A 25,557-nucleotide genomic window follows, 5' to 3' on the forward strand; every position below is an offset into this window, starting at 1 on the left:
ACTCTTAAAACTCAGACAAACAAGTATGCACTTTAAAAGTTCGGACCCCCTATGCATTCATGTAAAACTCGGACCCCCTTGTATTATATAAAAACTCAGACTCCTTGTCCCATAAACAAAAGTCGGACTAAGTCCCTTACCCAAAAACTCGGACCCCTTAAAGCTTACAAAAGTCGGACATCACAACTTAACAAAAGTCGGATATAAATGTTAAACAAAAGTCGGACTAGGCTTCTTAGCTAAAACTCGGACCATGTAACATATTTGTAAAAGTCGGACATGGATCTCTATAACAAAACTCGGACATCTTGTGTCCTTTATAAAATTCGGACAAGCTTCCCTTGTCAAAAATTCGTACCATGTCCATCCAATATAAAGTTCGGACTATACGTGAAAACAAAGATCAGCATCAATCATACGAACATAAACTCAATGTAACAGTTACGTGTTCACGATCCAGAAAACCCTAATTTCATACTTGCAGTGCAGTAATCAAATCAAAATCACACGATTCTAACATATCATGCATCTAATTGTCAGGCATACGATAACACAACTAATCAACATCATTTCACAATAATCAGGATTCAATCAGTAGCCACAGAACTATCATATGAAGAACTAGGGTTTACATGAATCACATAATCAAGAATTAATAACAACAAACAATCATTAAACAATTACCTTGGATTGATTCTAGATAGAAAGAGGAATCAAGAGTGATGAATTGAGAGCTTGTGCCAATGATGAAGCAAATTATTGTAGAGAGGATTAGAGGATGTGAAAGTACGTGTGTTGATTCTTGTGTGATGATTAGTGAAAGGGATTAGGGTTAAGAATGATTAAAGTTTCACTATTAGCACTAAGCACCCTTAAGCATTCTCTATCACATATTACATGCACAAGTTATGCAATTTACAGTTTCATCACCACATTCAAGTATTTGACATATCATTCATAAACCTTATCCAATCCAAAACGTATACAGTTACAAAGCAAACCAATTGTGCAAGTGAACAACTTAACAAACAGTGAACGTGTAATAAATGCGAAAGTGGAATCTTGGAAACTCGAGTTGTCACATTATCCCCAACTTGAAAGAAATTTCGTCCCGAAATTTAGCATGCGGTTACTGAGGAAGCTAGGTAAGTTGTATCGTTTACTGGTTTTCTTGGGGTGTCACATCATCCCCCCGTTGAGTTGGAATTTCGTCCCGAAATTCTGCGGTAGTAGCTTCAGCCTCAGTAGTGGTTGCACGGTTTTCGAATAACTGGGGATATTTGAGTTTCATTTGATCTTCACGCTCCCAGGTGAACTTTGGGCCGCGACGGGAGTTCCAACGAACGCGAACAAGAAGGATTCTCGTGTTCTTGAGGACCTTAACATCCTGGTCCGTGATTTCAAAAGGTTCCTCGACGAACTGCAACCGCTCGTCGACAGTGAGCTCCTTTAAGGGAACTATGAGGGTCTCATCTGACAGGCACTTCTTCAGATTCGACACATGAAAAACATTGTGAACTGCACTGAGTTCAGCTGGTAAGTTTAGTCTGTAGGCCACTTTGCCTATTCATTCTGCGATTTTGAACGGTCCGACATACCGCGGATTGAGTTTACCTTGCTTGCCAAAGCGAACCACACCCTTCCAGGGTGAGACTTTGAGTAAAACCCGGTCCCCGACCTGAAATTCCAATGGTTTCCTACGCTTATCCGCGTAGCTTTTCTGACGGTCGCGTGCTGCCGCCATGCGTTGCCTTATCTGTGCAATCTTTTCCGTGGTGTCCACTATAAGTTCTGGACCCGTGATCTGACTATCCCCCACCTCTGCCCAACAGAGAGGTGACCGGCATTTACGTCCGTACAATGCCTCGAATGGAGCGGCTTGTATGCTGGTGTGATAATTGTTATTGTATGAAAACTCCACTAAAGGGAGGTGCTTTTCCCAACTGTTGCCAAAATCGATAACACATGCCCGAAGCATGTCCTCTAAGGTTTAAATCGTGCGCTCAGACTGCCCATCCGTCTGAGGGTGATAAGCCGTGCTCATATCTAACCGAGAGCCAAAAGCTTTGTGCATTGCTTGCCATAGTTCTGATGTGAATCGTGCATCGCGATCCGAAATGATAGAGGTGGGCACCCCGTGCCTCGAGACCACTTCTTTCAAGTAGATGTCTGCTAATGTGGAAAACTTGTCTGTTTCTTTAATCGCCAAGAAATGAGCAGATTTGATGAGTCGATCCACGATCACCCAAATGGTATCGTTCCCACGCTGGGATCTAGGTAGGCTTGTAACAAAATCCATGGAAATTTCCTCCCATTTCCATTGTGGTATCTTTGGTTGCTGAAGTAAGCCTGCTGGTTTCTGATACTCTGCCTTGACTCTTGCACAAGTCAAGCACTTGCTGACATAAGTTGTTATGTGGGCCTTCATGCTAGGCCACCAATACGATGTTCTGATGTCGTGGTACATTTTATCCGACCCTGGATGTACCGAGTAGCGAGACTTGTGAGCTTCGTCCATTACAAGCTCGCGTAAGTTGCCATAAAGTGGAACCCAAATACGCCATGTTACATAGTAAGCGTCGTCTTCCTTCTGTTCCAACCGCTGCCTTGAGCCACGTAAGGCTTTAGCCCTGACGTTTTCTGGTTTCAATGCTTCTACCTGAGCATCTCGTATCTGTGCAGGAAGACTAGATTGGATAGTGAGCTGCAATGCTCGTACGCGCTTAGGTGTAGTGTCTTTCCGACTGAGGGCATCAGCCACAACATTGGCTTTGCCTGGATGGTACTTGATGGCGCATTCATAATCATTCAAAAGTTCGACCCATCTTCGTTGACGCATGTTCAAATCCTTTTGCTTAAGGATATGCTCGAGACAACTGTGATCGGTGTAAATAGTGCACTTGGTACCGTACAGGTAGTGTCGCCATATCTTAAGCGCGAAAACAACAGCTCCCAGCTCTAAATCGTGCGTCGTGTAATTCCGTTCGTGAACCTTGAGTTGGCACGAAGCATAAGCAATAACTTTATCCCGTTGCATCAATACACAACCCAAACCCTGTATCGATGCGTCACAATAGACCACAAAATCGTCTGTGCCCTCTGGCATAGAGAGAATAGGTGCGCTGCAAAGTCTATCCTTTAGATATTGAAAAGCCGTTTCTTGTGTATTACCCCAACGATAGGTAACACCTTTCTGCATTAGTAATGTAAGCAGCTGTGCGATCTTGGAGAAGTCTTTGATGAATCGCCTGTAGTAACCCGCCAAACCCAAGAATTGGCGTATTTCCGTTGGTGTACGCGGTGCAGGCCAGTTCCTGATCGAATCTATCTTCGATGGATCGACATGAATCCCATCCTTGTTCACCACATGGCCTAGGAAGTGGACTTCACGAAGCCAGAAGTCGCATTTTGAGAACTTAGCATACAGTTGTTCCTTTCGAAGAAGTTCCAAGATAAGACGCAGATGCTGCTCATGTTCCTCCTGACTTTTGGAGTAGATCAGAATGTCGTCGATAAAAACTATCACAAATTTGTCTAAGTAGGGCTTGCATACCCTGTTCATTAGATCCATAAATACGGCAGGCGCGTTCGTTAACCCGAATGGCATGACAAGAAACTCGTAGTGACCGTAGCGAGTTTTGAATGCGGTTTTGGAGACGTCCTCATCCCGGACTCTCAGCTGATGGTAACCTGACCTCAAGTCTATCTTGGAGTAGTAACTCGACCCTTGCAACTGGTCAAATAAGTCATCAATACGCGGAAGAGGATAACGGTTCTTCACCGTCACCTTGTTGAGTTCCCGGTAGTCTATGCACATTCTGAAAGTGCCATCCTTCTTCTTCACAAATAATACTGGAGCTCCCCAAGGCGAAGAGCTTGGACGAATAAAGCCCTTTTCCAAGAGCTCTTGTAGCTGCTTTGACAGTTCTTCCAGTTCAGTTGGAGCCAAACGATATGGTGCTCGAGCTATGGGTGCTGCTCCCGGAGCGAGCTCGATTTGAAATTCGACCTGACGATGAGGCGGTAGACCAGGTAAATCTTCAGGAAACACTTGAGGAAATTCGCGTACAACTGGGATATCCTCTACTCTTTTCTCTTTCGTTGATGCGTCAGTAACAAGTGCCAAAACGGCAGTGTGACCCTTTCGCAAACACTTTTGGGCCTTCAGGAAGGAGATGATGCCAACCACGGCACCACTCTTGTCGCCTTGAACTTCGAGAGGTTCTTTACCAGAACGAGGAATACGAATGATCTTCTCTTTACATATGATCTCTGCTTGCTGCTTGGATAACCAATCCATACCAACGACGATGTCGAAACTCCCCAGAACTATAGGAATGAGGTCGATAGAGAAAACTTGACCAGCGAGGATAAGATTACAACCCTGAACTATGTGTGTGGCCTCTAGATTTTTACAATTAGCTAACTCTATGACATGTTTGGTGTTTAAGGGAGTTGGTGCACGTTTTAACATTTGGCTAACTTTCAAAGACACATAACTAGTATCCGCACCCGAGTCGAACAATACGGTAGCGCAAAAGTCGTCGAGAAGAAACTTACCCATGACCACGTTAGGATCGTTCCTTGCGTCACCTCGACCCAGCACAAAAGCACGTCCCCTTGCTTCGTTGCCATTGTTGTTACCATTGCCTTGATTGTTGTTGTTGCGATTCTGGTTCTGGTTTAACAAGGGGGTAATCACGTTTGAAATGACCTTCAGCCCCACACTGGAAACATACCCTGTTGCCCCGTTGTTGCTGCTGCTGCGGGTTTTGTGGAGCTGGTAATTGCAGTTGCTGGTTCTGATTCACAGGTCGTGGACTCCTACAGTCTTTGGCCTCGTGACCCATCTTGAGGCACCTCTGACAACGACCCTTGTTGCACTGGCCGCTGTGATGCCTATTACAGTTGTGACACTTGGGGTGAAATCCTTGATACCTTTTATGCCTATGACCACCAGAAGATTGCTGACTAGGACTCTGATAGTGATCAGTCTTCTGCTGCTGAGCCTGAGACTGAACTGTTGCTGAACCCGTGCTAGAATCCCCATCCCATTTTCTCTTGTTGTCACTGGGAGTAGCAGAAGTAGTAACAGCAGTAGTGGTAGCACTGATGCGTTTTGGCAACTTGTTCTGTTCCACTGCTTGATCGGTGAGTCGATGAGCAAGACGCTGGATGTCTTGGATGTTGTCGAGGTTAGCCGATGTCACATGGCTCTGAATCTCTGAGGCTAGACCCTTGAGGTACAATTCGATGCGCTTGATTGGAGGGTCCACCATGGTTGGACACAAGATGGCCAGTTCGTTCGACCGTTTCGTGTAAGCTTCGATTTCCGACCTCGTCATTTTCAAATGATAAAGCTCCACTTCCAACTTGTGGATGTCATCACGTGTGCAGTATTCCCTTTTTATCAATTCCTTGAAATCGTTCCAAGGGGTGGCGTTAGCAGCCGCCAGCCCTAGAATCTGTACTTGCGCATTCCACCAGGTTAGCGCAATCCCTTCCAACGTGCCAGTGGCGTACTTGACCCTGCGAGCCTCAGGGCATTCACACATCTCGAATACTGACTCGAGCTTCTCAAACCAATGGAATAGTCCCACTACTCCTTCCGTGCCACTGAATGTGCTTGGACGACAGTCCATGAAGTTCTTGAAAGTACATACAGGTTGTGGGGCATGTTGACCTATTGTGTACGAATAGGACAAAGTTAAACATAAGAGTTAATGTAGGATCTAAAGATCCTAGTATGAGTTACGACTGCAGGGTATACCTCCTGCGTTTGCAGCTGCAAGTGCCGCAGCAACTTGTTCGTTGATAAGAGCCGTCAACTGGGCTTGAGTCATGTTAATACGTCCGGCCATTGATCTTCACATCAAAGGCAACATAAGTGAGAAAGGTTCGCGAATAGTGCGATGACAGAAGAGTGTAAGCACATAGGTGTTCTCATGTAATGACGCATAGTAGGCAATGTAATCTAAGCATACTGCGAGCAAAGTTCTATGTAATTCTAGCATGTAGGCAATAAACATAAACCTTATTACCTAGGATGTTGAGTCTTGCACGTGGAGCGAAGCGTCGTTGTGGATCGTTGAGAGCACCGTTCTGGTTATAGTCTGGTTTTAATAACCTTCCGAGGTTTTACCTTATGGTCGATCATTAGGATCCGACCAAACACTTTAGTGACCATAGTTATATAGGGAATAACCTTCCGAGGTTATACCTTATGGTCACTTCGTTTAAGTAGTTGTATGATAGATAGTTTATATGCCTTAGGAAAATTACCAAAATACCCTTTTTGCGCCAAAATTCATTTTAAGCATAAGTAACCTAACTTTTGACATATAAACTGATTTGGCAACAATATTAAACATGTTAAGGCATATCTTACTTGTCATAGGGCTAGTTAGGCGGTCCGAACGCGTTTTACGCGAACGACGCGTTAAAGTAGCATAAGCTACCTAAACGGGTCGTAACAGGTCAAAAGCACTTAGGATAGGTTTCGTTTTAGTATATAGGCTTTGTTAAACCATATTACATAAGTTCTCACACTTATTTGGTTTACAACCCCTCGTACTACCCGATCCTCCGATAGGTCCGTTTATTAATGTAGATACCTATATTAGGTGCCGTTTGAATCCGTGATCTTCTAGCTTTGCTTGGTGGATATCTAAAGTCTATTGAGCAATCTCAAGTGAGTACATAGTCCCCTCTTTTACTGTTTTTCAAACGTTTTGGGGTGAAACACATGTGCCTACTTGTTACTTTCATGTTTTCTATGTTTTCATATCATATACTTGCTATGTTCATTATTACACTATTAGTACATGATTTCATTATGTTTTTGCTATGTATGTCCATTGTGTGCATACTTAGTACATCGTTTTACATGACATTTCATGCTATGTATATTCATCATACTTAGTACATCGTTTTACATTACATTTTATGCTATGTATGTCCATTGTGTGCATACTTAGTACATTGTTTTACATTACATTTCACGCTATGTGTGTACATTTGATTACATATTTAGTGCATTGTTTTCACATGCTTACATTTTTGGTATGACATTTGGTTTGTTTAAATGGGACTTATATACATTCATTAACATTAGCTACGCCGTTCGTTAGTAGGTAGTGGTACCATAGGAATTGACAACTCCCATTCCTGACATCCTAGGTATGTTTGGATGAAAGGAATGACCGAATTCGATATACATTAACTCAGATAAACCTTTAATTTGTTTAAAGGTTTATCGCCACAGTCGCAAGGCTTGAATGTATGCATTTTCACAACACCGCATAGATTTTGTATCAGTATATCATGCATTTCCACAAAACATAACTTTGATTTAAACCAAGTTTTACTTCAATACTTTGTTTTGTGCATTTTACCTATGGTTTAGTTGATGCATTTCACTAGCCATACATATCATTTTGGTTACACATTACATGATTTACATTTGACACATAAACATTTTTGACATTGGTTATACATTACATGATTTACATCTTGACATAAACATTTTGACATATTATTCAATACATTTGGCAATTGGTTTAAAAATAGACATCTTACATTGGTGGTTTGTTTGGGTAAGTGATTTAAGTAACGAGGCGTGTGTAATATGATACAAGCATGGTGGATAAGCCGCTGGTACTTCCTATATATAAGTGTTTGTATGATATTACATATCGCAGCGTTGTTTAAATCATTTCAGTTTTGACATATAACATATTTTTCACAAGACATTGTTTTACAAACAACTTATTTTATACAAACTCATTTTTATTTGGTTATTCATTTAACCTTACATTACTCTTTTACATATCATCTACCTTATTATCGCTTTTCAAAAGATTTATAAACAAAAACATTTTACAAGGATCATAACTGACTTTTGTTAAACAACTTTTTTCTAAAATTATAAGTCATGAATCCTAAATCAATAAAACCTATGTACTCGCCGGCATTTTTATGCTGACGTACCTATTTTCACATGTGTTTCAGGAGATGATGCATAGGATTGGTCAAGATACACATAGGCGGACTTGGGCCTTAGTGACAATAACAGACGCAAGACTTGTCACACCCCCAAAATCCACACGCGGAGTACCACTGCTTGGAGGCGTGACATGACCAGGATCAAGCCACCAATCATATTGAACATAGCATATAATAATTAAAGTAGTTCGTAAAAATCTAACTCAATACAATTGATGTTCAAACCAAACGTAATTTTAGTAGCGGAAGCATAATATGAAAACCCAATGTATGTAATAAGTTCAAGTGTTATAAAGTTTAACATGGCATCCACGATCCATGCTCCACAACGACCTGCTCCTCCCTGTGCAAGCTCCATATGTACCTAAGGTCCTGCAAGGCATGCAGCAGAGAGTCAACAACTAGTTGAGCGAGTTCACAGAAAGTAAGTACGTAATGGTAATTCGTATATTCATTAGTGGGGGCTTCCCATGTATGTATGTACTACTAGTGGGGGCTTCCCGTGGTTACAGTTATCACTAATGGGGGCTTCCCATATTTATCCTTACTAGACTATTTGCAACCATGAGTGTTCTTCTTAACCCGAGAACAGGAATACGTATAAGGTCACGTAGGTTTTACGTGAGTGCCCTTCCCCGAGGACAGTGGTACGCGTTGTGACAACTCGAGTTTCTGACTTTCATTTTCGCATTAAATGCGCGTTGACTTTGACTGTTTAGTTGTTTGGATTGTGGACTTGAAATTGTACGCGTTGTGTTTTAATGAAACGTATTGTCATTTTGCCTATATGTGATTACTTGTTGTGGTAGAAAATAATATTAGAATTATTATTAAAAAAAAAACACTTAGTCTAGATCACGAAACATGGCATACAGTTCGAAGGATCTCGAAACATATCCTTCGATTCGAAGGATCAACTTTCGGTTCGAAGGATCTCGAAACATATCCTTCGACCAAGGACCCTATCCTTCGACATCTTTCGGCCCAGCCTTTCTAATGGGCTTGGCCCATTCCTGTGATACGATTTAAATACGTGAATGCATGTAAGTCAACAGTTAGTTTTCGAAACCCTAGTTCTATTGTGTGTGTGTGACGGCATAGCAGACCCATTCCCTGTTCGAAGGATTTCTTTCCGTAATCCAGATTTCCGGTTAGTGTGTGATGTTGTTTACGATGCTTTGATTTCACGATGCTTTGATTTCATGATGTTGCTTGTATGTTGTTATGAATCGGATATGGTAGGTTTAGAAAATATAATTGGATTGAATTGTCATGATTGTTTAGATGTTGTTGTTGATCGGCTAGCAAATCGGCCAAACATGTTTGATTGATCAGCCGGACATATAATCAGATTTGCTTAATCGGCCGGATTGTTTGTATGATGTTAACCTGTTTAATCGATTATGTATGTGATACATCCGAACGGTTCAGTTAGTATGATTGGTTGTCTATACTTGAGGTTTTGATGTTGTTTTAATAGAATCGCATGATAGTGATTTAGGGCCGGTTCGATTGTGTTATTATTGTTCATGTGGTTAAATTAGGGTTCATGAGATTTAATATGAAACTCCCTGTTTGATCGATTTTGAAGTAACTGAATATTGAATTTGTGTTAATTGATAATCGGATAAACTTGGAAACTTTGTGTAAACGTAATTGTTATTTGTCGAAAGATGTTAGTTATTCGAAACATAGTTGTGACCGAAAGATACATGTCTTTCGAACCATAGTAGTGTTGACCGAAGGATAGCTTGACCGAACCATAGTAGCGTTGACCGAAGGATAGCATTGACCGAAAGATGACATTGGTTCGAAACATAGCATTCGGTCCGAATGATAACTGTGATAACTATGTCGAAACATAGCTGATGTGTCGAAAGATAACCATGAATCGTAAGATGATAACTGTGTATCGTAAGACGTGTCGAAACATAATTGTGATGATTGTTAGACCGAAGGATGAGCAATATATTGAAGGATGGGTAATGTGAATTGAATGATAGTTGATGATTAAATGTGAAATGATACGTGTTGTGCCGATATGCAAACTGACTGTTATGTGAACATTAAATTGCATGCGTATCATTGTGAACATGAACTGATTTGTTATACGTGCATACAATAGGACGTGATTAATTACTTGTGAGTGCATAACCTAGCATACCGAGCAAACCAAGGTGAGTTCACACTCTTACCAAGGCATGGGATTCCCGGGGTGTTGGGAATGGGATTGAAAGGATAAGTTTGAATAGATATGCTACTGACACTATGACTGGACTACCACATTACTATCCTCGGATGTGAAGGATACTTATACTGATCACTATCCTCGGGTGTGAAGGATACCTATACTGATCACTATCCTCGGTTGTGAAGGATACATACACTGATCACTATCCTCGGATGTGCAGGATACTTTACTTATATTGATCACTATCCTCGGTTGTGAAGGATACCTATAGTTACGAGTAGTCTAGTGGTTATACAACGTGGAACACCACCACCAATAGAACATACAATCGGCCCAGTAGAGCCACCTGTTACAAACGAACTTACTATTACGCATTTACTTTCTGTGAACTCGCTCAACTAGTTTGTTGATCATTCTGTTACATGCCTTGCAGATCGTTAGGTACTTGGAGCTTGCACTGAAGAAGCGGGTCGTTGTGGACAAGGATCGTGGCTTTTCTGTTGAACCATTATGACACTTAAAATTGTTAACTACTACTGGATTATTTACTATGCTTCCGCTACATTTTGAAACTATGGTTTTGTTTGAACACCTTTCGTGTTGAATGGATGTTTTACTTTTATTTTACTTAATATTAATTGCATGTTCAATATGATTGGTGGCTTGATCCTGGTCAGTCACGCTCCCAAGCGGTGATACTCCGCAGGTGGATTTTGGGGGTGTGACAGATTGGTATCAGAGCCATTGGTTATAGAGAACTTGGTTTTAATATGGAAAAACGTTTTTATTAAAACCAGACTATAACCAGAACAGTGCTCTCAACGATCCACAACGACGCTTCGCTCCACGTGCAAGACTCAACTTCCTAGGTAATAAGGTTTATGTTTATTGCCTACATACTAGAATTTGCATAGAACTTTGCTCGTAGTATGCTTACATTACTTTGCTCACAACTTGTTATTGCATGAGAATACTTATGTGCTTACACTCTTCTGTCATCGCACTATTCGCGAACCTTTCTCACTTATGTTGCCTTTGATGTGAAGATCAATGGCCGCACGAATTACCATGACTCAAGCCCAGCTAGAGGCTCTCGTTGCTGCGGCAGTTGCAGCCGCCCAAGCAGGTAGTATACCCTGCAGTATAGACACTAGGATCTTTAGATCCTACATTAATTCTCGTACTTAACTTTGCCCTATTCGTACACAATAGGTCAACCCGCTCAGCAACAACCTGGGTGCACCTTCAAGAATTTCATGGAATGTCGTCCTAGTTCGTTCAGTGGCACGGAGGGAGCAGTTGGACTCCTCCACTGGTTTGAAAAGCTCGAGTCGGTTTTCGAAATGTGTGAATGCCCTGAGGCTCGCAGGGTGAAGTTCGCCACTGGCACACTTGAAGGGAGTGCGCTCACTTGGTGGAACGCACAAGTGCAAATCTTAGGGTTGGCAGCTGCTAACGCCACACCCTGGAATGACTTCAAAGAACTGATCAAGAGGGAATACTGCACTAGAGAAGACATTCACAAGTTGGAGGACGAGTTGTATAACTTGAAAATGGTTGGTTCGGAAATCGAAGCTTACACTAAGAGATCAAATGAGTTGGCTGTGCTATGTCCAACTATGGTGGACCCTCCATACAAGCGAATTGAGTTGTACCTCAAAGGTTTGGCACCAGAAATACAGAGCCACGTTACCTCGGCTAACCTCAACAACATCCAGGAAATCCAGCGTCTCGCTCATCGCATCACCGATCAGGCAGTGGATCAGAATAAACTGCCTAAGCGTATCAGTGCTACTGCTACCGCTACTGCTTCTACCACACTTGCTACTCCCAGTGAAAGTAAGAGAAAATGGGATGGGGATTCTAGCAAGGGATCAGCTTCAGTGCAGTCGCAAGCTCAACAGCGAAAGACAGACAGTTACCAGAGTCCAAGTCAGCACTCCTCAGGCAGCCACAGACAGGGAGGGTATCGAGGAAATCTCCCAAAGTGTAACACCTGCAACAAGCATCACAGTGGCCAGTGTAACAAGGTTCGTTGTCAAAGATGCCTCAAGATGGGTCATGAGGCCAAAGATTGTAGAAGTGCTCGACCTGCAAACCAGAATCAGCAGCAACCCCAGGCACAGCAGAATCAGCAGCAGGGTAACAAAGGGTGTTTTCAGTGCGGTGCAGAGGGTCACTTCAAAAGGCATTGCCCTCAGTTGAACAGGAACCAGAACAACAACAACCGTAACAACAATCAGGGTAATGGTAACAACAACAACGGGGGAAACAACAACAACAACGGCAATGAAGCTCGTGGTCGTGCTTTTGTGTTGGGTCGAGGAGATGCAGTGAATGATCCCAATGTGGTTATGGGTAAGTTTCTTCTCGACGATATTTATGTTACTGTCTTATTTGATTCGGGTGCTGATACAAGCTATATGTCATTGAAAATGAGTAAATTATTAAAACGTACACCAACCCCCCTAGACACCAAACACGTTGTAGAACTAGCCAATGGTAAAAGTGTAGAAGCCGCACAGATAGTCAAGGGTTGTAGTATTGTTCTAGCGGGTCAGACTTTCTCGATTGATCTCATACCCATAGTTTTGGGTAGTTTCGACGTCGTCATCGGTATGGATTGGTTATCCCAACATCATGCGGAGATCTTATGCAAAGAAAAAGTTATTCGTATTCCTCGCTCCAGTCAAGAACCTCTCGAGGTACAAGGTGACAAGAGTGGTGTTGTGGTTGGCATCATCTCTTTCTTAAAGGCGCAGAAATGTTTACGAAAGGGACATACTGCCATTCTGGCACTTGTCACTGACGCATCAGCAAAGGAAAAGAAGCTGGAGGATATACCAGTTGTGCGTGATTTTCCTCAAGTGTTTCCTGAAGATTTACCTGGTTTACCTCCTCATCGTCAAGTCGAGTTTCAGATTGAGTTAGCTCCTGGAGCAGCACCAATAGCCCGCGCACCGTATCGTTTAGCTCCAACCGAACTGGAAGAACTGTCGAAGCAGCTACAAGAGCTCTTGGAAAAGGGCTTTATTCGTCCAAGCTCTTCGCCTTGGGGAGCTCCAGTGTTATTTGTGAAGAAGAAAGACGGTACGTTCAGGATGTGCATCGACTACCGCGAACTCAATAAGGTGACGGTGAAGAACCGTTATCCTCTTCCGCGCATAGATGACCTATTTGACCAGTTGCAAGGGTCGTGTTACTATTCCAAGATTGATTTAAGGTCAGGGTATCATCAGCTGAGAGTCCGGGATGAGGACGTCTCCAAAACCGCTTTCAGAACTCGCTACGGTCATTACGAGTTTCTTGTCATGCCATTCGGGCTTACGAACGCGCCTGCAGTCTTCATGGATCTTATGAACAGGGTGTGCAAACCCTATCTCGACAAGTTCGTCATTGTTTTCATCGACGACATCCTGATTTACTCCAAGAGTCAGGAGGAACACGAGCAGCACTTACGTCTTATCTTGGAACTTCTTCGAAAGGAGCAACTGTACGCAAAGTTTTCAAAATGCGACTTCTGGCTTCGTGAAGTCCATTTCTTAGGCCATGTGGTGAACAAGGATGGGATTCATGTCGATCCATCCAAGGTTGATTCGATCAGAAACTGGCCAGCACCACGTACACCGACAGAAATACGCCAATTCTTGGGTTTGGCGGGTTACTACAGGCGATTTATTAAAGACTTCTCAAAGATCGCGCAACCACTTACTATGTTAACATAGAAAGGTGTCGTTTACAGATGGGGTAATACGCAAGAGACCGCCTTTCAGTACTTAAAGGATAGGCTTTGCAGCGCACCTATTCTCTCATTGCCAGAGGGCACGGATGACTTCGTGGTTTATTGTGACGCATCGATACAGGGGCTTGGTTGTGTATTGATGCAGCGGGATAAAGTTATTGCCTACGCTTCGCGGCAACTCAAGGTTCATGAACGGAACTACACGACGCACGATTTAGAGCTGGGAGCTGTTGTTTTCGCGCTTAAGATATGGCGGCACTATCTGTACGGTACCAAGTGCACGATTTACACCGATCACAGGAGTCTCGAGCATATTCTTAAGCAAAAGGATTTGAATATGCGACAACGGAGATGGGTTGAACTTCTAAACGACTATGAATGCGCCATCAAGTATCATCCAGGCAAGGCCAATGTTGTGGCTGACGCCCTCAGTCGGAAAGACACTCTACCTAAGCGCGTGCGAGCGCTACAGCTTACTATTCAGTCTAGTCTTCCTGCACAGATACGAGCTGCTCAGTTAGAAGCACTGAAACCCGAAAACGTCAAAGCTGAAGCCTTACGCGGCTCAAGGCAACGCATGGAACAAAAGGAAGACGGCGCCTACTATGTAACGGGGCGTATTTGGGTCCCACTTTATGGCGGTTTACGCGAACTTGTAATGGATGAAGCTCACAAGTCTCGCTATTCGGTACATCCAGGGTCGGATAAAATGTACCACGACATCAGCACTACTTATTGGTGGCCTAGTATGAAGGCTCACATCGCTACGTACGTTGGAAAATGCTTAACCTGTGCGAGAGTCAAGGTTGAATATCAGAAACCATCAGGCCTACTTCAGCAGCCTAAGATACCGCAATGGAAATGGGAAGAAATTTCCATGGATTTTGTTACAGGCCTACCTAGATCCCAGCGTGGGAATGACACTATTTGGGTGATCGTTGATCGACTCACCAAGTCTGCACACTTCCTGCCGATTAAGGAAACGGACAAGTTCTCCACTCTCGCAGACGTCTATCTTAAAGAAGTTGTTTCGAGGCACGGAGTGCCCACCTCTATTATTTCGGATCGCGATGCACGATTCACATCAGAGCTTTGGCAAGCGATGCACAAATCCTTCGGCTCACGATTAGACATGAGCACAGCATATCATCCTCAGACGGATGGGCAGTCTGAGCGAACTATCCAAACTCTAGAAGACATGCTTCGAGCGTGTGTCATTGATTTCGGCAACGGCTGGGAAAAGCACCTCCCTTTAGTGGAGTTTTCATACAATAACAGTTACCACACCAGCATTCAAGCCGCTCCATTTGAGGCATTGTACGGACGTAAATGCCGGTCACCTCTCTGTTGGGCAGAGGTGGGGGATAGTCAAATTACGGGTCCAGAGATTGTAGTGGACGCCACAGAAAAGATTGCACAGATACGACAACGCATGGCGGCAGCACGCGACCGTCAGAAAGCCTACGCGGACAAGCGTAGAAAACCGTTGGAATTTGAGGTCGGGGACCGGGTTTTATTGAAAGTTTCACCCTGGAAGGGTGTGGTTCGATTTGGTAAACGAGGCAAACTGAATCCGCGGTACGTCGGACCATTCGAAATCTTAGAAAAGATTGGCAAAGTAGCCTACAGATTAAACCTACCAGCTGAACTCGGTGCAGTTCACAATGTATTTCACGTGTCGAATCTGAAGAAATGCCTATCAGATGAGACCCTTATAGTTCCTTTTAAGGAACTCACTATCGACGAGCGGTTGCAGTTCGTCGAGGAACCAGTTGAAATCACGGACCGGGATGTTAAGGTCCTCAAACACAAGAGAATTCCTCTTGTTCGAGTTCGTTGGAACTCCCAGCGTGGTCCAGAGTATACCTGGGAACGCGAAGATCAGATGAAAGAAAAGTACCCCCAGCTATTCGAAACCAATGCATCCACTTCTGAGGCTGAAGCTACTACTACTGAATTTCGGGACGAAATTCCAAATCAACGGGGGGATGATGTGACACCCCAGGAAAACCAGTGAACGATGTAACTTACCTAGCTTCCTCAGTGAGTGCGTACCAAATTTCGGGACGAAATTTCTTTTAAGTTGGGGATAATGTGACAACTCGAGTTTCTGACTTTCATTTTCGCATTAAATGCGCGTTGACTTTGACTGTTTAGTTGTTTGGATTGTGGACTTGAAATTGTACGCGTTGTGTTTTAATGAAACGTATTGTCATTTTGCCTATATGTGATTACTTGCTGTGGTAGAAAATAATATTAGAATTATTATTAAAAAAAACACTTAGTCTAGATCACGAAACATGGCATACAGTTCGAAGGATCTCGAAACATATCCTTCGATTCGAAGGATCAACTTTCGGTTCGAAGGATCTCGAAACATATCCTTCGACCAAGGACCCTATCCTTCGACATCTTTCGGCCCAGCCTTTCTAATGGGCTTGGCCCATTCCTGTGATACGATTTAAATACGTGAATGCATGTAAGTCAACAGTTAGTTTTCGAAACCCTAGTTCTATTGTGTGTGTGTGACGGCATAGCAGACCCATTCCCTGTTCGAAGGATTTCTTTCCGTAATCCAGATTTCCGGTTAGTGTGTGATGTTGTTTACGATGCTTTGATTTCACGATGCTTTGATTTCATGATGTTGCTTGTATATTGTTATGAATCGGATATGGTAGGTTTAGAAAATATAATTGGATTGAATTGTCATGATTGTTTAGATGTTGTTGTTGATCGGCTAGCAAATCGGCCAAACATGTTTGATTGATCAGCCGGACATATAATCAGATTTGCTTAATCGGCCGGATTGTTTGTATGATGTTAACCTGTTTAATCGATTATGTATGTGATACATCCGAACGGTTCAGTTAGTATGATTGGTTGTCTATACTTGAGGTTTTGATGTTGTTTTAATAGAATCGCATGATAGTGATTTAGGGCCGGTTCGATTGTGTTATTATTGTTCATGTGGTTAAATTAGGGTTCATGAGATTTAATATGAAACTCCCTGTTTGATCGATTTTGAAGTAACTGAATACTGAATTTGTGTTAATTGATAATCGGATAAACTTGGAAACTTTGTGTAAACGTAACTGTTATTTGTCGAAAGATGTTAGTTATTCGAAACATAGTTGTGACCGAAAGATACATGTCTTTCGAACCATAGTAGTGTTGACCGAAGGATAGCTTGACCGAACCATAGTAGCGTTGACCGAAGGATAGCATTGACCGAAAGATGACATTGGTTCGAAACATAGCATTCGGTCCGAATGATAACTGTGATAACTATGTCGAAACATAGCTGATGTGTCGAAAGATAACCATGAATCGTAAGATGATAACTGTGTATCGTAAGACGTGTCGAAACATAATTGTGATGATTGTTAGACCGAAGGATGAGCAATATATCGAAGGATGGGTAATGTGAATTGAATGATAGTTGATGATTAAATGTGAAATGATACGTGTTGTGCCGATATGCAAACTGATTGTTATGTGAACATTAAATTGCATGCGTATCATTGTGAACATGAACTGATTTGTTATACGTGCATACAATAGGACGTGATTAATTACTTGTGAGTGCATAACCTAGCATACCGAGCAAACCAAGGTGAGTTCACACTCTTACCAAGGCATGGGATTCCCGGGGTGTTGGGAATGGGATTGAAAGGATAAGTTTGAATAGATATGCTACTGACACTATGACTGGACTACCACATTACTATCCTCGGATGTGAAGGATACTTATACTGATCACTATCCTCGGGTGTGAAGGATACCTATACTGATCACTATCCTCGGTTGTGAAGGATACATACACTGATCACTATCCTCGGATGTGCAGGATACTTTACTTATATTGATCACTATCCTCGGTTGTGAAGGATACCTATAGTTACGAGTAGTCTAGTGGTTATACAACGTGGAACACCACCACCAATAGAACATACAATCGGCCCAGTAGAGCCACCTGTTACAAACGAACTTACTATTACGCATTTACTTTCTGTGAACTCGCTCAACTAGTTTGTTGATCATTCTGTTACATGCCTTGCAGATCGTTAGGTACTTGGAGCTTGCACTGGAGAAGCGGGTCGTTGTGGACAAGGATCGTGGCTTTTCTGTTGAACCATTATGACACTTAAAATTGTTAACTACTACTGGATTATTTACTATGCTTCCGCTACATTTTGAAACTATGGTTTTGTTTGAACACCTTTCGTGTTGAATGGATGTTTTACTTTTATTTTACTTAATATTAATTGCATGTTCAATATGATTGGTGGCTTGATCCTGGTCAGTCACGCTCCCAAGCGGTGATACTCCGCAGGTGGATTTTGGGGGTGTGACACGCGTGGGGTTTACGTAGGTTTTACGTAAGTGTCCTTCCGACCCGGAAGACAGTAGTAGGTATGAGTTTACGTAGGTTTTACGTAAGTGTCCCCCCGATGTGACAACCCTCACTAAACCAGGTATCCGTACGTCTTAATTAACTATTAATTGTTGCTTAATTATTGTGCTTGACTGAGATTACTGATAAACTGCTACTTGACTGTTGATACATGTACATATCTGCATCATACTTTGATTTCCGTCACTACATTATTTACTTACTGAACTCTAGTGACAAACATGATGCACAAAAGCACAGTAGCATTTGAACGGATAACCTATTGAACATGCTGATAAAGTCAGCATCAGGCAAACACTGCCTCTAAAGGCCTGAATGAGCCAGAAATATTTTACTACACCCATAGTGTGTGTAGGGATACAAGGGTTGTTAAACTGCGTCTCTAGGAATAAGAAACAGAGATTGGATGTGCCTAAAACGTACTCTAAGCACAAAACACAGCACTTTTATTAACTCACTAGCTTCTAGCTAACTAATAAAGTGCCAAAACATGAGGAAATATTCCTGACACTTTGCAGAATAAATTGTGTCGCTAAAAATATTATTTACGACGCTTAAAAGATTACTTAAGCACTTTAACGGATTACTATCCAACCGAACAACCGGACTATACCCGGAACATAAAAATATTGCCAGAAATATTACTAGTCTTTTTCTGAGCCAGTTAGGGTCCCTGATTACCCTAACACCCGCTTTATAACACATCATGCAACTAACGGGGTTAATCTCTAAAGTTAACCTACTTAACGTAACTATGCACTAACTAAGCAATTGAAATCGAACCAAATGACCCCCCCCCTTGGGCCGGTTTGGTCCCTTTGTAACTAGTAGTACACATTTGAATATTTTATTTAGTCTTGCTCCATATCTAGTAGACATACTACCCATTGGTTTATGGCACATGAAATTTCCTATAAATACCCACATAACACTAGAGATTATAACCATCCATTCACCAAACTCACTCCACTCTCTTGCCCTCTCCCCATTCTCGGCCGAACCCACATAGGGTCACCACCATCATTTTCGTTTCTTGTTCATCCATTCCAATTATCTACAAGGCTTATGGGTTTCATATTAGGGAGCTTGAAGCAAGCGGAAGTGGAAGGACCTCGTTTCTTAGCTTTTATCCACCACATTTTCGACTAAATTCTTCCCTAGCCCCGAGCTAGAGGTATAATGTTTAAAACTCACTCTCGAACGTATTTAAAGTGGTTAATATGATTTTTTAACGGTTAAAAGTCGGAATCATGCGTTTTGAATCTTTAAAGTCTACTAAAACTTGATTTTTATTGGTTAAAAGCTCATAACATGTGTAAAAGCTGTAGTATTTGAATATGTTGATTATTGAGGCCCGATCTACGTTGTGGTGGCTCTTATCATCGTTTAACCTGACTTTGTTAAGATCATGGATCTTGACATAAGCTTGTTTCTGTCGGTACGAGGGTTAAAAGGTGAAACTCCACCACACGAGAAACATGAACTTGTGTAAAAGTATTATTACTAGTAAAATGGTGTTTAAAACTAGCGGATCTACGTATGTACAAGTGGTATATTCGTAGAACCAAGTGTCGAGAAAATCATGTTTTATAAAAGTCGGGTGACATACTAACAAATGTGATTTTACAAACCACAAGTGTATAAACACTTGTGAAATAAGAAGTATTCGACAAAATATCAATCTTTGAGAAAGATGACGGGAAGTTGTAAAGGATGATTTGTTCTAAAAACGGGGTTTTTACAAGACTAAACTATTTTATACATAGATCCACTAAATATAAGGAGATCTACACAATAGTTTTCAGAAAAACTACAAGTTCATGTAATAATGCGATTTTACATACTTGTCGACTAGTTTGATGTGTTGAAAATTAGTTAATGTGTTGGAAATTGATTGGATGATTTAAAGAAGTGTTGAAGTGATTTTGTAAAAGAAAATGATACGCTTGAAAGCGTGGCCACCTCCAGTTACAGGGGAAACTCTGGCGAAATTTTTTTTAAATCTAACACTTAGAATTATTTACAAGTGTTAGACTACTTTTGACATATTTTCAAAAATAATTCGCCATGACTTTATTTACAAATATTCGGAGGTGGGATTTTCACAAAACAAAACGTGATAAATATATATTCGGTAAATATATTTTTCACCACATTGTTTATGATTATTTTGTGAAAATATATAAATATTATTTTTAGAGTAAAAATAATATTTACAAACGTTGACGAACCCAAAATAATACAAACGCTTATACGACAAACATATAAGTTACAACGGTAATTACTACTACCACATAATCGTTAAAGCATAACTTACGCTTTATGCGGAAATATTCATAAACGCGTATTTTGTCAAGTATTATTTTGGAAAATATTATGTGAAGAGAAAATATAATATTTTTGAGAAAAATATTTATATTTTGGAATGAGAAGTAAAAATATATTAAGTGGGACTTAATGAGATGATACAAATACACATGTATTAAATCCCCCACCCTTGGGAAGGAAATTAATTACCAAGTATATACAAGGAACGGTTGTCTAACTGTTTCCCAAAATGTAAACTATAAAGCTAAGGCACGGCCATCCTTCTAATAGAATTAGCACATGTAGGTCGTTGCACAGCTATCGGATATTTGGAGTACTTGGTATAGCGACGCACTGACTGTGAGTTCATGTCCCCCTTTTCTCTTAACTCTTTTCAGTTTTATAAACTGCGGGGGTGAAATACATGTTACTATGATTATGAAATACTTGATACATGGTATGGTTAGCGTAAGGAGGGTTATTACTTAGATCATGTGAGTGGGTAGGCGGGAACTGGAGGCCATTAATCCTCATGGTAGGACCGAGGGACGTAAGCGGTAGATCTATCTGGGTGTAGCGAGCCCAACTCCAGGTCCAGCATAACGGGCCTCGGGGTGACTTTGTGCCCGACGCAAAATCCGCTAGGTTTGAGTCTTCCTACTTGCACTTCACACATATCAATGGACTTGCAACCCATTGGTGATCTCTTTTTCCTTATTTGCTACATACCAGGGTTTTGATAAATACAAAGGTTTATTTACTCACTTTCGCATGAACTCGCTCAACATTATTGTTGATTTTTCAACTTACATGTATTTCAGGGAATTAAAGATCTGGCACGGTATGGCATGTTTTCCGCTGCATAAGTCACCAGGGTCATCCAGGGTTCGGGGAATGTGACTCTTTCCTGGACAAGTCACAGTCCTTGAATCATGTTTATGTTATGTTTGGGTTTGTAATGTTTAGACAAGTTATGGTTGTTGGTGTTAACCCGTTAAGACAATGTTTTGATATTTTATTTCAATGGATGATCTTGCATATTTTTAATTCATATAGCTTGTTATGATTAAGCTATGGTATTAAGAAGTCACACCAAATTAACCACGCTTCCGCAAAGCCAGGGTGTGACAGCTTGGTATCAGAGCTCTGATCATAGCGAACTAGGATTCCTTCTCGAGTCTAGACTATGATCACTAGGGCTCTCACGAAAACATTTTTACTGCATACCACTTAAGTCCAGATCCAAAACGTTTTTATAAACAAATGTTGAGCATATTTTATTTATTATTTTTAGGCTCAGTCTGGGAGGCTGAGGCTCGGTCTGGGAGACTGAGGCTCGGTCTGGGAGGCCGAGGCTCGATCTAATGGATCGAGGTAGTTGTCTAGTGGGACTAGGGAGTCAGTCTGGTAGGCTGGGAGAATTTGCTAGTGGGACTAGGGAGTCAGTCTGGGAGGCTGGGAAAAGTTTGCTAGTGGGACTCGGGAGTCAGTCTGGGAGGCTCGGAAAGTTTGCTAGTGGGACTAGGGAGTCAGTCTGGGAGGCTGGGAAAGTTGGCTAGTGGGACTAGGAAGGACAGTCTGGGAGGCTGGGAGGCTAGTGGGACTAGGAGGATTATGTGATTATTACTTGGTAACTTATGTGATTACCTGATTTACTGATTATTTGTGCATATTTTATGTTTGTTACAGACACATGGATTCACCAGGCACGGGTGATTCGGATACCACCGGACCTTTACCCATAGTATCTGACGACACTATATCCTCAGAGCACGAGGTGCATACCTCTGATTTCACGAGCACTGATGACGATGACTTCCAGCCCTTCGCTCTGCCCGACGGCGCTGATGAGCCTATTGATGACCCTCCTGCTGAGTACTTACCCTTAGTTGTGATACCAGCTCCTATTCCTTTAGCTGTCTATCCCGCATATGACTTGCTACTCGACGCCGAGGCTGACGGCGATATCGATTTGTTTGAGGACGAGCCTTTTGAGGATGAGATTCCGGATGCAGCTCTTCTTCCCGCTGGCGATCTTCTGATGATCGCTGACGCCCCTGCTGAGGACTCGCCCGCACATTCACCGGTCCCAGACTCCTTTGAGTCTGTGGCATCCGCACCTTCTCACGAGGTGGGCGCACAGCATTTCGCACACGACTCGGATCCTGACCAGGCATCCTCAGCAGCACCTATTCCGAGCTTCGCATTTGAGCACGACGATATTGAGGATTCTGATCCCGTCTTTCCTCCGGGATTCGACCCGGATCACGACATTGAGTTTATCCCGATGGACCAGCTCGTGGAGGACCCCGCTGATTCCGTTGACCCTATTGATCCTGAGTTCGACTTCGATATGGCTTTTGATGACCATGAGCCTGCCTTGGCTCCTGAGCAGGCAGCTGCTCTAGATCCTATGCATGAGCATGACCTGGTACATGCTGGCGTTCCTGTTGAGCCCATTATAGCTGACCCGCCTGTTGGCGATCTTCCTGTTGATGATGTTCCTTTGTTAGTTGGTGATCATGCTATTGACCCTTTTGTTGATCCACTTTTGGCTGCTGATATCCCCGTTGATCATGTTGCACCAGTTGACCCTATCGTTGTTCCTCCATTTGATCCCATTCCACTCGAGCCAGAGCACGCACTATTTGCAGAGCATATGGATCCACCCGATGAGGACGCTCAGCACGGTTGGATACCTGCTGACGAGGACGTCCCACCTTTGCCCCCTCAGATCCCTGTTACACGATCTGTTGATTTCACTTTTCAGGTTCCACAGTTTGTACCTCCAGCGAGGCCTGGAGAGGGTTCCTCAGCCCATCCTTTTGGGCACGTACCGATGTCTATTCCCTTCATGCCTCAGATGTCATCTGTTCCACCCTCTACTTCACCATTTCATGTGGCACCATTTGACCCCACCAGTGAGCCTTTGCTTTGGCCGACGCCATCAGCCGTGCCACCTACTGATCCATACCATTCGTTTCACGTTGGACACACTATAGAGGACGTTTTGATGTCCTTCGTCCATCAGCATGAGTCGCACACGCAGCGTCTCCAGGAGCTCGAGAGAGCTCAGCTGCCACCATGTTCATGCCATGATCAGATACACTCCCCTCTTCAGCCAGGTCGATCTTTACCCCCAGATTTTGTTGCTCGTCTCTTTACCCTGGAGCAGCAGGTTGCTTCCGTTATTCGCACTCAGCAGGCTATAGAGGAGGACTGGCTTCAGCTACGCCGCTTGCTTTACCCTCACTTTCCCCCTCCTCCCCCGCCATCTGCTTAGAGCTCATCAGTGCTATATAGGTAGACGTTGGTGAGACGACCGCGATTGTGACTGCACAGCATTTTGGAGACCAGCTGATGATACTGACTTTTGTTGATACTTATTTGATGTACTTGATGTATGTGACATGATACAGCTTTTGTACAGGGGTGATGTAGCCCCTAATTGATTGATGATTATATGACACAGTGATGTACTGATACACTTACTACATTGTGGTCTCGATATATATGGCAATCGCAGTATTCTCACCATATCTGATTCACTTGATTGCTTATTTATATTTTTGTGACATGGGATGTTGGGACATGGGATGTTGTGTATATAATACTTGTGACATGGGATGTTGGGACATGGGATGTTGTGTATATAATATTTGTGACATGGGATGTTGTGTGTGATATATTGATAACATGAGATGTTATGTGCTATTATTATTACTATATAAGTACACTTTATTATGGCCTGACCGACGTATACATCTTTAGAAGATGCCGCCAAGACGTCAACCTCAGCCAATGCCTACGACTCAGGACGAACTACAGCAAGTCATTGCTGCCGCTATTGCCCAATATGCTGCCTCTCAAGGAGGAATGAGTGGAAGCAACTCCGGCAACACGGGCAACAACAACAATCCACCGCATGGGTGCACTTACAAATAGTTCTTGGACTGCAAGCCCGTAAACTTCAATGGCACAGGTGGTGCTGTTGCTTTCGTCCGTTGGGCTGAGAAAACCGAGTCCGTACTTCGCATGAGCAAATGCGCGCTGGATCAACAAGTCACTTACATCTCAGGGCTATTTTTAGATGGAGCCCTATCATGGTGGAATCTACAAGTCCAAACACTGGGCGAAGCTGCTGCTTACGCACTGACGTGGACCGAGCTGAAAGAACTCATGCGCAAAAAGTACTGTTCTCGCGCTGAAATTCAGAGATTGGAGACCGAGTTTTGGCATCTAAAAATGGAAGGTTCTAAGATAGCTGAGTATGTTCAGAGGTTCCACGACTTGTCACATGTGGTACCTTACATGGTTACACCTGAGTTCAAGAGGATTGAACGCTTCATTTAGGGATTGGCTCCTCAGATAATCAGGATCGTGACTTCCTCCAAACCTGCAACTATCACGGAAGCTATTGATTTGAGTGTGGCTCTCACCGAAGAGGCAATTCGGTTGAACAAGTTTGATGAAACTGAGCCCAAGAAAAAGGAGACTCATGTGGAGTCATCTGGAGGAAACAAGAGGAAGTTTTCAAATTTCAAGCAGGGCACCGGGATGGTGGTTAAGAAAGGGGAATCGAATGCGCCAGCTCAAGATTCAGCTGGTGGTAGGAAGAAAGGCAAGGGATATATGGGTGCACAACCCAAGTGCAACACATGCCAACGCCATCACTCTGGCCGATGCGGGCCAAAAGTTTGTGAATCATGTGGAAAGACTGGTCATTCAAAGGATTCTTGTTGGGCTAATGCTGGCTGGGGAGGCCAAGGAGGATATGGGAATAGGAACAACCGTGGTGGTGCTGGGAACCGCCCACAAGGAAACCAGGGAGGTGATGGAAACCGTGCCAATCATGCTAACCAAGCGGGCACCGTGAATCGAAATCAGGGAAATAACCAA

Source organism: Helianthus annuus, chromosome 12 (assembly GCF_002127325.2).
Source record: "Helianthus annuus cultivar XRQ/B chromosome 12, HanXRQr2.0-SUNRISE, whole genome shotgun sequence".
Lineage (NCBI taxonomy): Eukaryota > Viridiplantae > Streptophyta > Magnoliopsida > Asterales > Asteraceae > Helianthus > Helianthus annuus.